Raw genomic sequence first — 14,506 nt, forward strand, 5'->3', positions numbered from 1 at the left:
TTACATTTTTATTTATTGTTTGATTTTTTAATTATTTTTTTAATATTTATTTTTTTATTTTTTTTCGATTGATTTATTGGTTGATTTATTGATTTATTTATCATTTTTTACTTGATGATGGCTCTTTATTTGTAAAAGTGAAGTGTTTAATGCTTGTAAACTTCCCTTCCCCTCCCCATCTCTCATTCCCTACGCCTGATTTATAAGTATAGGCAAGGTTTTTCTGAGCGTACAAAAATCTACACTTACTCCATTCTAAATTAGTTTGAAGTTTTCGCTGCCTAAACTTGCAAAACAGGCTTAAGTGGCTGGACACGCCCCCTTATGAAAAAAAAATCTGTTCTAAAATGAAACTGTTCTAACTCACTAGAACTTGAGCAAACTAAATGCCAAGAATTGCAATTTCTAAGATGCTCCATTCTAAACTAGTTGCTCCAAAAAAATAGGAGTAACTCAGGCCGAAACTTGAGCCCATTGTTTCGATGCATAAACCAGTCTGGTTCTCAACTGCAGAGATTGTCCTTAATTGATGATGAGTCACCACCTGCTCCAGGCTGGTGCCCTTTTTCTCCCTTTGTCCAGCCAATCCCAAAAGCTTGTATTAAATCAATGTAATCAATTTTTAGTTTGCGGCCTCTTTCTGTGCATTCTTGAAAAGTGTGTAACCTTACAGAGCCCTAACGTTTTGAGGTGAGAATAATGTGCAAATCCAGCAAGTTCTTAAAAATTACTGGCAGGCCAATGGTGAATGCCGTTTGTGCGAAGCAGAATGGTGTAAATCAACCATCAAGCTCTGGAGATTTGCAACTCACGGTGTCTCTCTCAATCCCCTGAATTTGCTGGTCATTAATAAGCCATCATTTTTCCTGCATATCTGGCCTCAGTAACTTAAATCACCTGCACAGAGTTAACTTAAAATGGTATTAACCTATCTTTTTTACTTTATTTTGCGACCTTAAGTTCCTCACTAACCTTAAACCCCTGCACACAGTTAGCTTAATTTGCACACTGTTAGCTTAAATTATATTACTCTGTATTTTCTCTTTATGCTGTCTTCGCAAATGCTTGATGCTCATTCAAAGTATTCTGAGATTGGGATATGCAAGTTTCCCTCAGAATAGCTGGTGCTTGACCAATCATTTGGTTACCTGTCCTCATATCTCCTTATATAGCTCGGGGTCAAATTTTGTCTGAAAATACATCTGTGAAGTGCCTTGATACGTTCTACTACATTAACAGCGCTGTATAAATGAAAGTTGTTGTCAGTGCTTGTCCACACATAGTTTTATCTGGTAAAGTAAATCATTCGAGGTCTTGGGGTGTTGTGAGGATAAAAGCACCTCCATGCTGTAAATTTCAAATATAAATTCCAAATACAAAAATAGGTGTCAACCATCTCAGTGTGTAGCACGCTCACCTCTGAGTCAGAAGGTCGTGGGTTCAAATCCCAAACTTGAACACATAATGCAGCCTGACATTTCAGTGCAGTACTGAGGGAGTGCTGCACTGTTAGAGGTGCCATCTTTCAGATGAGACGGTAAACCAAGGTCCCGTCTGCCCTCTCAAGTGGATGTAAAACATCCCATGCCACTATTTCAAATATATACATGTGTACACACACCTCCCTCCCAAAGGGAAAGGAAAAGGGAAAAATCAACCTGGATTCTCACTCCTGATATCTATCCAGTGACGCAGGCTATAAGTAAAATGATGACCATCTAACGAGGTACCATGGAGGGAGATTCAGGGAGCTGCTATTGTTCTATGCACACCCCAGCAAAACTAGAGAGATAGACAGAAAATCTGGGTGCAGGGAGATCCTATGGCACTATTGACCCAGGATCCTGCCCAATATATATCCCTTAACCAACATCACTAAAACAGGTTATCTGGTAAGGCTAGATTGATTCCTAGGATGAGAGGGCAGTCCAACAAGGAGAGATTGAGTAGAATGGGCCTATATTCTCTGGAATTTAGAAGACTCAGAGGTGAACTCTTAGCGGGTTTGACAGGGTAGATGCTGAGAGGCTAATGCCCCTGGCTGGTGAGTCTAGAACTAGGGGTCATAGCCTCAGGATAAGGGTTCAACCATTTAGGACTGAGATGAGGAGAAATTCCTTCACTCAGGATTGTGAGTCTTTGGAATTTTCTACTCCAGAGGGCTGTGGATGCTCAGCCGTTGAGTATATTCAAGGCTGAGATAGATAGATATTTGGACTTTAGGAAAATCAAAGGATATGGAGATAGGGCGGGAAAGTGGAATTGAGGTCAAAGTTGAGCCATGATTGCATTGAATGATGGAGCAGTCTCGAGGGACCATATGGCCTACTCCTTCTCCTATTTCTTATATTTCTATCTTTTTATTATCATATTGCTGTTTATGGGACCTTGCTTTGTGCACATTTTCTGCTGCAATTCCTACATTACAACAGTGACTACACATCAAAAAGTACTTCATGGTAAAACACTGTGGGATATTATGAGGTTATGAAAGGTGCTATATAAATGTAAGTGTTTTCTTTCTTTACATCTTTGGAGGGGGTTTCCTGTTGTTTTAGTGGGAAAACATACAGAACAGGAAAGTCCCAGGTTTGAGTCCATATCTGTGCTAAGTTTCCCCCTCTCACTCAGGGCAACAGTGAGTGTGCTACAATTATCCTCAACTTTCTTGGAATGGATGGGGTGGGGGAGTGGGAGGGGAAGCAGACACACGTTTGCTTTCCTGATTACTGCTGTGTTCATTCTCTGTTTGTTTGTTTGTTGCACAAACTCTCACAGGACAGGCAGTAGGACCCTGCGGGAGCGACTCAGAGTTGTTGTACCCATGCTGGTTCAAGCCGGTTTGGGGACTTCATTTTGGGTTGTATAAAAGCACAGTTAAGTTAAGTTACTTTACTCCTGGCTCCATTTGTCAGTTATTTACGCATACTATTCAGTGCTCATTGCTGCAAAGAACAGGATTGGGCTCTGCTGTGAATCCTCCCAAGGTCGGATAGCCTGATGACGCTCACTGTGCAGACTCGGGCATGCTACCAAACGGCATCCAGCACCTGTTAGCTGTATCTCAGCCCGAGCGAGCACCATCAGGAGAGGAGGAGGAGAGAGAGATGGAAAATAAACACAGAAGAGGCAGGCAAACCGTGTGGGCCCCTTTTTCAAACATGGTTAGTTAAAAGAATTATGATGAAGTTTGACATTTTTTTGTGGCTGTTTCTATTGATTTTTTTGCAATAATATTTTTGCAGCAGTTCACAAGCATCTATTTTAAAAAGCTTCAAGTTCAACTAGTCCGAGGTGACTCTACTGACTCCCACTGACATACAAACCAAGGCTCCTATTGGCCTAGTACAGAGTGCACTCACTTATTCTGCGCATCTTAAAGTATGTGCAGTGTGTGAGACAGTGAGAGTTTGTAGTGACTGATGGAAGTCTCAGAAGAAACATTTGGGCTGTTTATTTTCCTTTCAGCCTTAGCAACGGGCTAAAATTGGAGTTAATTTGTTTTCCGTCACTCTCGTCAGCACATTGCATTTATTTTTCCAGTGATCTATTTATATATTTTGTGTCAAAATAAATCCACAATTACAATCAGGATACACACCGTTAGTTTTGCGAAAACTTGAGCGTCTTGTGATAAGAAAGATCTTACATTTATATAGCACCCTTCACATCTCCAGGGTGTCCTAAAGAACTTGTCAGAATTACTTTTGAAGTGTTATGCAAATGCCGCAGCCAATTTGAACAGCATCATCATCATCATAGGCAGTCCCTCGAAATCGAGGAAGACTTGCTTCCACGCTAAAAGTGAGTTCTCAGGTGGCTGTACAGTCCAATGTGGCAATTACAGTCTCTGTCACAGGTGGGGAGACAGTGGTTGAAGGAAAGGGTGGGTGGGTTGTCTGGTTTGCCGCACGCTCCTTTTGCTGTCTGCGCTTGATTTCAGCATGCTCTCGGCGACGAGCTCAGCACCCTCCCGGATGCTCTTCCTCCACTTTGGGCGGTCTTGGGCCAGGGATTCCCAGGTGCCAGTGGGAATGTTGCACTTTATCACGGAAGCTTTGACGGTGTCCTTGAAGCATTTCCTGGGACTCGCTTGCCGTATAGGAGTTAGGGCACTTGTTTAGGGAGTCTCGTGTTGGGCATGCGGAAAATGTGACCCGCCCAATGGAGCTGGTCAAGTTGGTCGGTGCTTCGATGCTACAAACAGCAATGAGATAGATGACTACATAATCTGTTTTTAGTGATGTTGTTTGAAGGATAAATACTGACCAGGACACTGGAGGTAAACTCCCCTGCTCTTCTTTAAAATAGCGCCAGGGGATCTTTTATATCCACTTGATAGGGCAGACAGGGCCTCGGTTTAACATTTCATCAGAAAGACAGCACCTCCGACAATGCAGCGCTCTCTCATTACTGCCTAGATTATACATTCAAGTCCCGAGAGTGGGATTGAACCCACAACCTTCTGAGCCAGAGGGAAGAGTGCCACCACTGAACCACGGCTAAGAGAGGTGTTTATTTGTTGAAAATAATAATTGTAAAGAAAATACTTCCATTTTGTGTTTGTTATTCAAAATAATGAAATGGTGGTGAAAGTGATGAACATATTGTGCTGGGCTCTCCTGACAGCCCAATTAATAAATGCATCATGGCTGTAGATCTGAGCCACACAGACCAGTATAGGCCTGGTTCCATTTCCAGCCTCTGCTGAGTTAGCTGATCTCAGCCACTATTGCAATTATCCTCAGCTCCTTCCTCCATTAGGGAGGGGAAATTCTGCCAGGGTTCCTGCTCTTGTATGCTATCTGGTGGCACCCCATCCTCTCCCCTGCTTGGAAGTGTGGACATCAGGTGAGTGCCACATCAGGCCTGGCTGTGATGCTGCCTATAGTTGAATAGCCCATCGATATTCCAAGGGGCAAAGGGGTCTCCAATGCCCGTGGAACCCAGTGGGATTAGCGCCATCAGGGGATAAATCTGGAAACAAAATGTTGGGCTAAGCTTCAGATCCTGGTTGACTGCGATGTTTATTCAGGACCAGTCACTTCATGTAACCTCTCTCCATCAATCAGTATCTGGCTGTTTTCTCTGCACAGAACTATTCATAGTTTGGAATTCCAGGCAGTCAAAATCCAGCGTCCCCTGACCTTACTGGATACTTGCATCGCATCCAAGCACATCAATAATATTTACCATTCTTCATTTGGAGTTAACACTGCCACTTTGATTCCTAGAATGCTGGCAATAGGCCTAGTCGGCCATATTGTGCACCCATCGAAAATTCACTTGGAGACAAATACAATTTTTATTCTGCCCACTTGTTCTCATATTTCCCTCATCTTCACTTAAAGGTGTTGATGCTTAAAGGGGCATAGCTCCATCCATGGGCGCTGGAAACTCTCCGATATTCCATCCAAGTAGCTTATTCTTCACACGTGAACCTTGACAGTAAAATGTTAGGTTATCCAACCATGGGGTGTCACAACAAAGCTCACTTTTGTCAACTACAAACGTTAAAGGCACTTGTCCATAGAGACCTTCTCCCTGATGGTATTTAGTTGTAAGGTTAGCTGCCCCTTTAATCGTTCATTATTTAAAGCTTTTTTGGCTTTGCTTTAAGTTTTAGGGTCTTGTAGTTTTCAAATGTTAGCTGTGGCTCAGTGGGTAGTACTCTCATCTGAATTAGAAGGTAATGGGTTTGAACCCTGCAACAGAGTCTTAAGCACAAAATCTAGACTAACAATCTAGGGTGGTACTGAGGAAGTGAGACACTGTCAGAGGTGCTGTCTTCTGAATGAGACGTTAAATGTCATTCTTTCTTTTCTTTAAAGATCAATAGGATTTCATTGAAGCATGAGAACTTTTTGAGGGAACTAGGGAAAGACCGACAATGGGAAATGATCTCCACTCCTGAAATGAGTTTCGAACCTAAGCAACCATGCCCACGTGGCTCAGTTGATATTTTTACTGCTTAGTCAGGAACTGAGGCAGACAATACCAGGGAGGCCCCAAGATCTAATCTTGGTCTGCGTTGTGTCAAATTGACCATATCATTCCTAGGCCAGGGAGGTGGAATAGGTAGCCAGGGTTCAGCTTCTGAGTGCTATCCAATGACTGCTTAAAAGTTCCCAACGTAGTTTCAGACAAAGAAGTCCCTACGGCTCATCCTTTCAGAATCCCAATCATACCGTCTCCCCATTACAGTATCCATCTGTTACTTAAGTGAGTCCAGTATCCTGACTTCAATTACCTCTTCCCTGCAACTCATTCCTCCTGAAGATTACACACTGTGTAAATAAATATTCTCTCTTGCCTGTCCAGTACAAATAAGAATCCATGGCCCCCTTGTTCTACTGTACTGGCATATATTGAAAGTATTAGCCAGGAGTTACTTTGTCTATCCCAATAAATATCTTAAATCTTAAGATCTCGTCTGAGTCTCTTTTTATTGAGGATGAATAGCGATAGCTTAACAAATCATTTCTCGTCGCTCTTAAACTAGAAATCAGCCTCAATGCTATATTGGCTCCTGGTCCACCAACACCTCGATTTTAAAATTCTCATCCTTGTGTTGAAATCCTTCTATGGATTTGCCCTTCCCTATCTTTGTAACCTCCTGCAACCCTCCAAGAACTCTATATTCCTCCCATTCTAGCCTCTTGTTCATCCCCCACTCCCCTTGCCCTACCATTGGTGGCCGTGTCTTCAGCCATCTAGGACCTAAGCTCGGGAATTCCTTCCCTAAACCCCTCCACCTCTTTCTCCTTTAAGACACTCCTTAAAACCTACCTCTGACCAAGTCACCTATCCAAATATCTCCTTTTTTGACTCAGTGTCAAGTTTTGTCCGATTACCCTCCAGTGAAGCACTTTGTGACATTTTACTAAAGGTCCTAAATAAATGCAATGTGTTGTTGTTGATTGCATTATCTTTAAGGTCCATATCGTCCTCATATGTTGTAGAAACCAGAACTGTACAAGGTATTGCACCGACCAATGCCCTCTCAGCTTCATCATGACCTCTGAGGATTTGAACTCACCTGATCTGCCAAAATAATCCAGCATACTGTCAACATTTATTTATTTTTCACATTTCTTTGATGACACCTTGGGATGTTTTGTCACGTTAAAGATAAGATATAAAGGCTGAGTGTTGTTGTCACTGCCTCAGCATTTGGATGGAGCGATCACCGCGTGAAGCTCTGCCACCTGACCAGACACCAATGTAGCGCGGCAGTATAAGCCGGTCCTGTCAGCTCCACATCAGTCCGAGCAGGTACCAATCTCAAACCAATTACTGCAGTATAGCGCCACAGTTAGAAAACCGTTAAAGAAACACAGAGATCAGTGCAGTCTATTCCCACAAGTAGACTCCAAGCTCTTCCCTAATACTGGATCTCAATGGCATGTCAAAGGTCAATTCCTCCTCCCTTTAAATGGAAGATTTGCTTTTTCAGAATCTCCCTTAGCTTCATTTCCACATATAACGCTGCCCCTAACTTCCAGCTGAAGCTAGAATCCTTGTTCTATCATTTCTGTTCTACCTCATTTCACTGAAAACAAGCTCTTAGTAAATATACTCAGACACGGGCATTATTTTGTTAGTAACTTGATATGAATGTCCATTATTTTTGAAGAGAAGCATCTCTGGTGCCAAATGATTGGGCACGAGACTGGACAGATTTTGATTCAGGTCTCCTGGGAAAGCTAACTGATGGATTAATTCATGGATTAATGGGTGGATGGGTCATTCTTGGTTTATTTTTGAGAAACCAAGCCCCACAGGGCAGAACATCACCAAGGCTGTCAGAAGTACAAGTGATGGCGGTGCATCAGAAAGTAATGGTTAGGTGACATCAGCTTGCGAATTCTAAGTCTGTAGACTATCAGCATCTTTCTGCACCTCTCCCTCCAGGTCTTCACATCTCCCTCCATTCCTCTTTCTGCATTTTTATCATTTTATCTCCATTTCTCTGTACGTCTTTCTCCATCTCTCTGTACCTCTGTAGATCAGGCACTTAAAAATTTATTAGCTGAGGCACAGCATACAAGAGCGGGGAGGTTGTATAAAACACTAGCTAGGCCACAGTACAGCATACCGTTCTGGTCACCACATTACAGAAAAGGTGTGATTGCACTAGAGAGGGTACAGAGGAGATTCACAGGGAAGTTGCCAGGACTGGAGAATTTTAGCTATGAGGAAAGATTGAATAGGCTGGGGTTGTTTTATTTGGAATAAAGGGGGCTGAGGGGAGATTAAATGGAGCTGTATAAAATTATGAGGGGCTTAGATAGAGTGGATCGGAAGGACCTATTTCCCTTAGCAGAGGAGTCAATAACCAGGGGACATATATGCACTTAAAGTGCCGTAATCTACCATGAGCAGGAAAGTGGGATTAGGCTGGATAGCTTTATAAATCAGCCAACACAGACACGATGGACCAAATGGCCTTTTTCTGTGCCGTAAACTTGTATGGTAAGGTGGCAGCTGTGGCTCAGTGAGCAGCACTCTTACCTGTGAGTCAGAAGGTCATGGGTTCAAGCTCCACTCCATGAGACTTGAGCACATAATCCAGGCTGATATACCAGTGTAGTAGTGAGGGAGTGCTGCACTGTTGGAGGTGCTGTATCTTGGGCGCGATGTTAAACCAAGGTCTTGTCTGCTCCCTCAGGTGAGTCTAGAATGTCCCAAGGCGCTATTTGAAGGAAGAGGGAGGTATCCTGCCTAACACTTATCCCTCAACCAACACCACCACCCCAGATTGTTTATCTCATTATTGTTAGTGGGACATTACTTTGTGCAAATCTCCCTCTAGATTCATGTCCACCTGAAGCACTGTTGCTAATTTCCAGCTCAGTTTGGAATCCTTGTCAAAAGAATTATATCATTTCTGTTCCGCCTCATTTCACTGATGACAACCTCTTCGTGAATATACTCAAACATGGACATTATTTTCTTAGTAACTTGTGCAATTCTTGATGAGAAACATCTCTGGTGCCAAATGGTTGAGCACAGGACAGGACATATTTTGAGTCAGCTCTCTTGGGCAAGCTAACTGACGGATTAATTCATGAGTTAATGTGTGGATGGATGATTTTTGTTTACTATTGAAAAGCCAAGGTGAAATGTCAAAGCTCACAGTTTCCCACATTACCACAGTGACTGTGTTTCAAAACAGTTCTTTATTGGCTGTGAAGCACTTCAGGACATTCTGAATTCGTAAAACGTTCTACATAAATGCAAGTATTTTCTATCTCAGAGGTGAAGTGAACTAATTGATGAAACAGTTGAAGGTAGGTAGGCCGAGGATTTTTAGCATACCAATTAATACACATGCATCAAATTCCTGTGCCACGATTTTCCTAATGTTTATTTTAAGCTGTATTGTAACAGTGAATACAGAAATTTGGCACAAATGAGATAACCAACATGCTAAAAATAGTGCACCAAGGAATTTCAGTCTTCTATGTGATAAATAAGAAACAAGTTGAATTTATATAGCGCCTTTAACGTAGTAAAGTATCCCAAAACTTACCTTTGCATATGAATGATTTCATAATTTTTCAGATCCATCACCATCAGAAATGAAAAACAAAGGGTTCTCGGAAAAGCAGCAAAGAGAACTGAAACCAGGAAACAATTAAAAGAGAATGACATTTTAGTATATTGAGCTATTAGTCCATTACAACTAATTGAAGACTCCAGTTCAGAACATAAGGAAATAGAAGCCCCATTTACTCATTTAAAATTCTCATCCTTGTATTTAAATTCCTCTAAAGCCTCAACATTCCCTATCCCTATAATACATCCAGCGCAACCATCCCTCTGAATTCACCTCTTACTCTAGTGTATGTCCCCCTCCCTTTGTCCCACCCTTGGCGGACAAGCCTTCAGCTGCACAGGTCACTGGAATTCCTGCCTAAATCTTTCCACCTAGCTCCCCTCTGTTAAGACCATCCTTAAAACCCATTTCTTTGACTGCAGCTTGGGTCTCCCCTCCTAATAGCTCCATCTTTGGCTCGGTGTCTGCTCAATGTACGCCTCTGTGCAACGCCTCGTGATATTTTTCTATGCTAAAGGTCGCTACACAAATGCATGTTGGTGTTGTTTCACCAGAGAAAAATAATTTCACTCTCGACAGAGCATCCATGAGCTATGCAGTCTCAGCTGAAGTGACTCCCCTCATACTGTTCATGTGTCAACAGAGAAAGATTGCAACAAACACAACTGTTTTAGCTTTCCCAATCTTTCAATGAGAAAACGCAGTGCCCAGTGTGATAATGAAGGAAGAACTTGCATTTATATAGCGCCTTTCACGACGTCAGGGTGACCCAAAGCGCTTTACAGCCACCTTTCTTGAAGTGCAGTCACTGTTGTAACATAAGAAAACACAGCAGCTAATTTGCGCACTGCAAAATTCCACAAACAGCAATGAAATTCTTGACTAGATCATTGGTTTTTAGGTGTTGGTTGGGGAATAAATATAGGCCAGGACCGGGAGAACTTCCTTACTCTTCTTCGAATAGTGCCGTGAGAGGGTGCAATGCTGGGGAGCAGGATGCCCATACTCAATAAACCTCCAAAACAATATGTCAATAAAGGTGCAGCTTCCTTGCACTTATTTGCTGCTGTATATCAATGGAGCATCATGGGTGTCCGATGTCAAGAGCGGTGGTTCTTTGATACTTTGTGTCTCCCTTGGTTTGTGACCTTTGCTTCCTCCCGCCCCCTCTTTTTTGGTTCGGTTTTGTTGCATTACTTCAGATGCTTTTTTAAATTTAACTTTGCTTTTTATACTTTTTTTGTTCAACTGCTTTTTCTCTTTTTACTGCCTACCACTCAAGTAATTTTCACTGCGATTGATTCTGAACAGCCTCTACTAGTGGAATGTGCATTCCTTCTGGAATCCCCGGGGAGCTAGAGGAGCCATGACATGGAGCGGGGTCAGCCTGCCCTGAGACAGCTCGCACCGACCTGTCATTACCCTGCCAGAGATACTTGTCCACGACAGAGGGAGGGATAGACCTTCACTACCGAGGAAGGCTTTACTACAGGTTGGGATTGGTCACTCAAGGTTACACAAGCAGAAAAGTAATCTTGAGGAGCTGGAATGAAAAAATAATAATTCCCAGGATGTAGGCATTGCAGACATTTAAGGTCCATCCCTAAATGAAGGGGCCTTCTAGGCTACTTCAGAGGGCAGTTCGAGTCAGCCACATTAGTGTGGGACTGGAGTCACATATATACCAGACCAGATAAGAATGGCAAGTTTTCTTCCCTAAAAGGACATTCATGCACTAGTTAAACTTTTATAACAATCTGACAACTTTTACTGATATCCTGTACCAACTTTAAAAAAAAATCTGAATTCAAATTCTCAAATCCCCCATGGTGGTATTTGAACTTAAGTTCTTATGGATTACTAGCACAGTAGCATAACTACGACATCACCTTGAAATAGTACATGCACCATGATAGACATGCGCCCAACATGGGTGGCAGTGACTGTTTGTATCACACAGCTTGGTCATTTTACAATGCATTGAGGTACGATGGACCTTGGAAGATGTGAGCATAACAAGGTTTGGAACTCAACATCTTGCAACTGTGCCCTCCTGAGGTATGGATATGCCATGGTATGCAAGGTGATGTGAGGACTAGTCAGGGGTGAAAAGTGAAAGTTGAACAAATTTACAGGCAACAATCAGCGGCATATACTCTTGGGCTGTCTATGACGTACATGGGGCCCACATAGTCTGGTTAGTGCCTCTACTATGGGTTTCCTTTCACTTCGTTTATGCCTGTCACTCTCCCCCACCCCCCTTTCCCCATCCTCTATCCCCACCAGCTTTAGTTAAGGCTATCGAACATCTGAAATTCATTTTGAAGCTTGTGAAATATTTGCCCCCATATGCAGCCACTTACCTTTAAAAAAGAAAGTACTTGCATTTATATAGCAGCGGACAGCCCAAAGCTCTTTACAGCCAATGAAGTACTTTTGAAGTGTAGTCACTGTTGTAATGTGGAAAACACGGCAGCCCATTTGTGCACAGCAAGCTCCCGCAAACAGCAATGCTGATAATGACCAGATAATCTGTTTTAGCGATGTTGATTGAGGGATAAATATTGGCCAGGACACAGGGGATAACTCTCCTGCTCGTCTTCAAAATAATGCCATGGAATCTTTTATGTTCACCTGAAAGAGCAGAGGTCTGCTGTTTAACGTCTCTCACGAAGGACGTTTAAGTGCAAAAGAGTGAAAGTTTAAGTGCACACAGTCCTCTAATTTGGACCCGCTGGCCATATGTTCTGCCTTCCATCTAACTGGGCTGAGCAGTTGATGATTAATTATTTAAATGACCTGTAGCAGAACATGGTGAGTTGGGGGGTGGTGGGGGGGTGGGGGGTGGGGGGTGGGGGGGATGTGGGGAGGGGGTCATGTTCCCATTGGTTCCGGCACAGGGCACAAAAGTTAAACCAGGCAGTTGCAGGAAATCTCTTTTGGCAATCTAAGCTGACAGCCCAGCGCTGTACTGATGAAATGCACTTTGTGCTGTCCTCGCTGGATAACACCACTATTAGATCAGGCCGATTGTCCTCCTCATTATAGTCTGTGAACTCTCACTACACGCAAAATGGCTGCCACAGTAGCTTGCATAACAACAGTCTCTGCATTTGAGACATTTTTGGATGGTGTGATATGACACGAAATGAATGCCAGAGGGAGATGAGGAGAAATTATTTATTTATGTAATGAGTTGTTACAATCAGAAATGCGCTGCCTGAAAGGCTGGTGGAAGCAGATACAACAGTAACTTTCCAAAGGGAATTGAATATATACTTGAAAAGGAAAAATAATTGCAGGTATGGTGAAAGAGCAGGGGAGTAAGACTAATTGGATCGCTCTTTCAAAGAGCCGGCACAGGAATGATGGGCTGAATGGCCTCTTTCTGCACTGTAAGGTTCTATGATTCTTTTCTTCACTTGCATTGGTACTGTGAGACTGGGGCATGTCTCAGTGCCAACTCCAACACATGTACGGTACACATCTGACCGTCCACACTCTATACTGGTGGTGGGTTGGGTTTAACAATTTGCTTACGCCTGGTACAGTTTAACTTAGTCGTCGGGCTTGTACAGCTATGTGTGCAATGGACCTTTCTACATTTTACGGACAAAATCAAATCAAATCCTTGCTATTAAAGCCTACTGTTGCAAGAAACATTAATGAAGGGCTCCACGCAGAAGAATGTCGCTCAACTGGATTGATTTATGAACTTTACCCCACCGTGTCCCTAGCAACAGGCTCCTCACCTTTATTTCTCTTTTTCTTTCTACTTTAAAAGACCTTGCAGCCCTGAATTCACATTTCCTCACTCCAATTTTAATGCCCTTCTCTCCTGAGGATGTAAACTTGAACTAGGGTAAGATTCTACAGCAACTGGCCAGCCTGAGGTACCCCAAGCCAAATAACCTTTCTTCATGTTTGTGCCCAGATAGTGAGTGTTGGCAGGCTATTTGGCTGTGGGTGCCTGCACTCAGTCCGATTCTGTCCTGATGGCCATGCATACCCAGTTTCCAGCAGGGCTCACTGGATATTCATCGGGAGCAGGAATTCCAGATGATTTATCCCATCTCTAGCTCAAGAGAGAACAGAGACCAGTAGAGCCACCCTGCCTGAGCTCAGCTAACTCAGCACAGACCATGGACCAAACATGGGACGTACCTTCCCTTCGTGTCCCACACACTTCCTGTGTCAACTGAGCCATTGTGCAGCGCAGCTCTGTATTGAACTTTTAGTTCCTATTATGAGACACGAATGACCCAGGTGAGAGCACCTGAACCAGCCCCTACCTGTGTAGGTGGGAGCATCTGAACCAGCCTCTACCTGAGCAGGTGAGAGTGCTTGAACCAGCCCCTACCTGTGTAGGTGAGAGTGCCTAAACCAGCCCCTACTTGTGTAGGTGGGAGCATCTGAACCAGCCCCTACCTGTGTAGGTGGGAGTGCCTGAACCAGCCCTTACCTGTGTAGGTGAGAGTGCCTGAACCAGCCCCTACCTGTGTAGGTGAGAGTGCCTGAACCAGCCCCTACCTGTGTAGGTGGGAGCATCTGAACCAGCCTCTACCTGAGCAGGTGAGAGTGCTTGAACCAGCCCCTACCTGTGTAGGTGAGAGTGCCTAAACCAGCCCCTACTTGTGTAGGTGGGAGCATCTGAACCAGCCCCTACCTGTGTAGGTGGGAATGCCTGAACCAGCCCCTACCTGTGTAGGTGAGAGTGCCTGAACCAGCCCCTACCTGTGTAGGTGAGAGTGCCTGAACTAGCCCCTACCTGTGTAGGTGAGAGTGCCTGAACCAGCCCCTACCTGTGTAGGTGAGAGTGCCTGAACCAGCCCCTACCTGTGTAGGTGAGAGTGCCTGAACCAGCCCCTACTTGTGTAGATGGGAGTGCCTGAACCAGACCCGACCTGTGCATGTAAAAGCACTTGAACCAGCCCCTACTTGTAT

Source organism: Pristiophorus japonicus, chromosome 4 (genome assembly GCF_044704955.1).
Source record: "Pristiophorus japonicus isolate sPriJap1 chromosome 4, sPriJap1.hap1, whole genome shotgun sequence".
Lineage (NCBI taxonomy): Eukaryota > Metazoa > Chordata > Chondrichthyes > Pristiophoridae > Pristiophorus > Pristiophorus japonicus.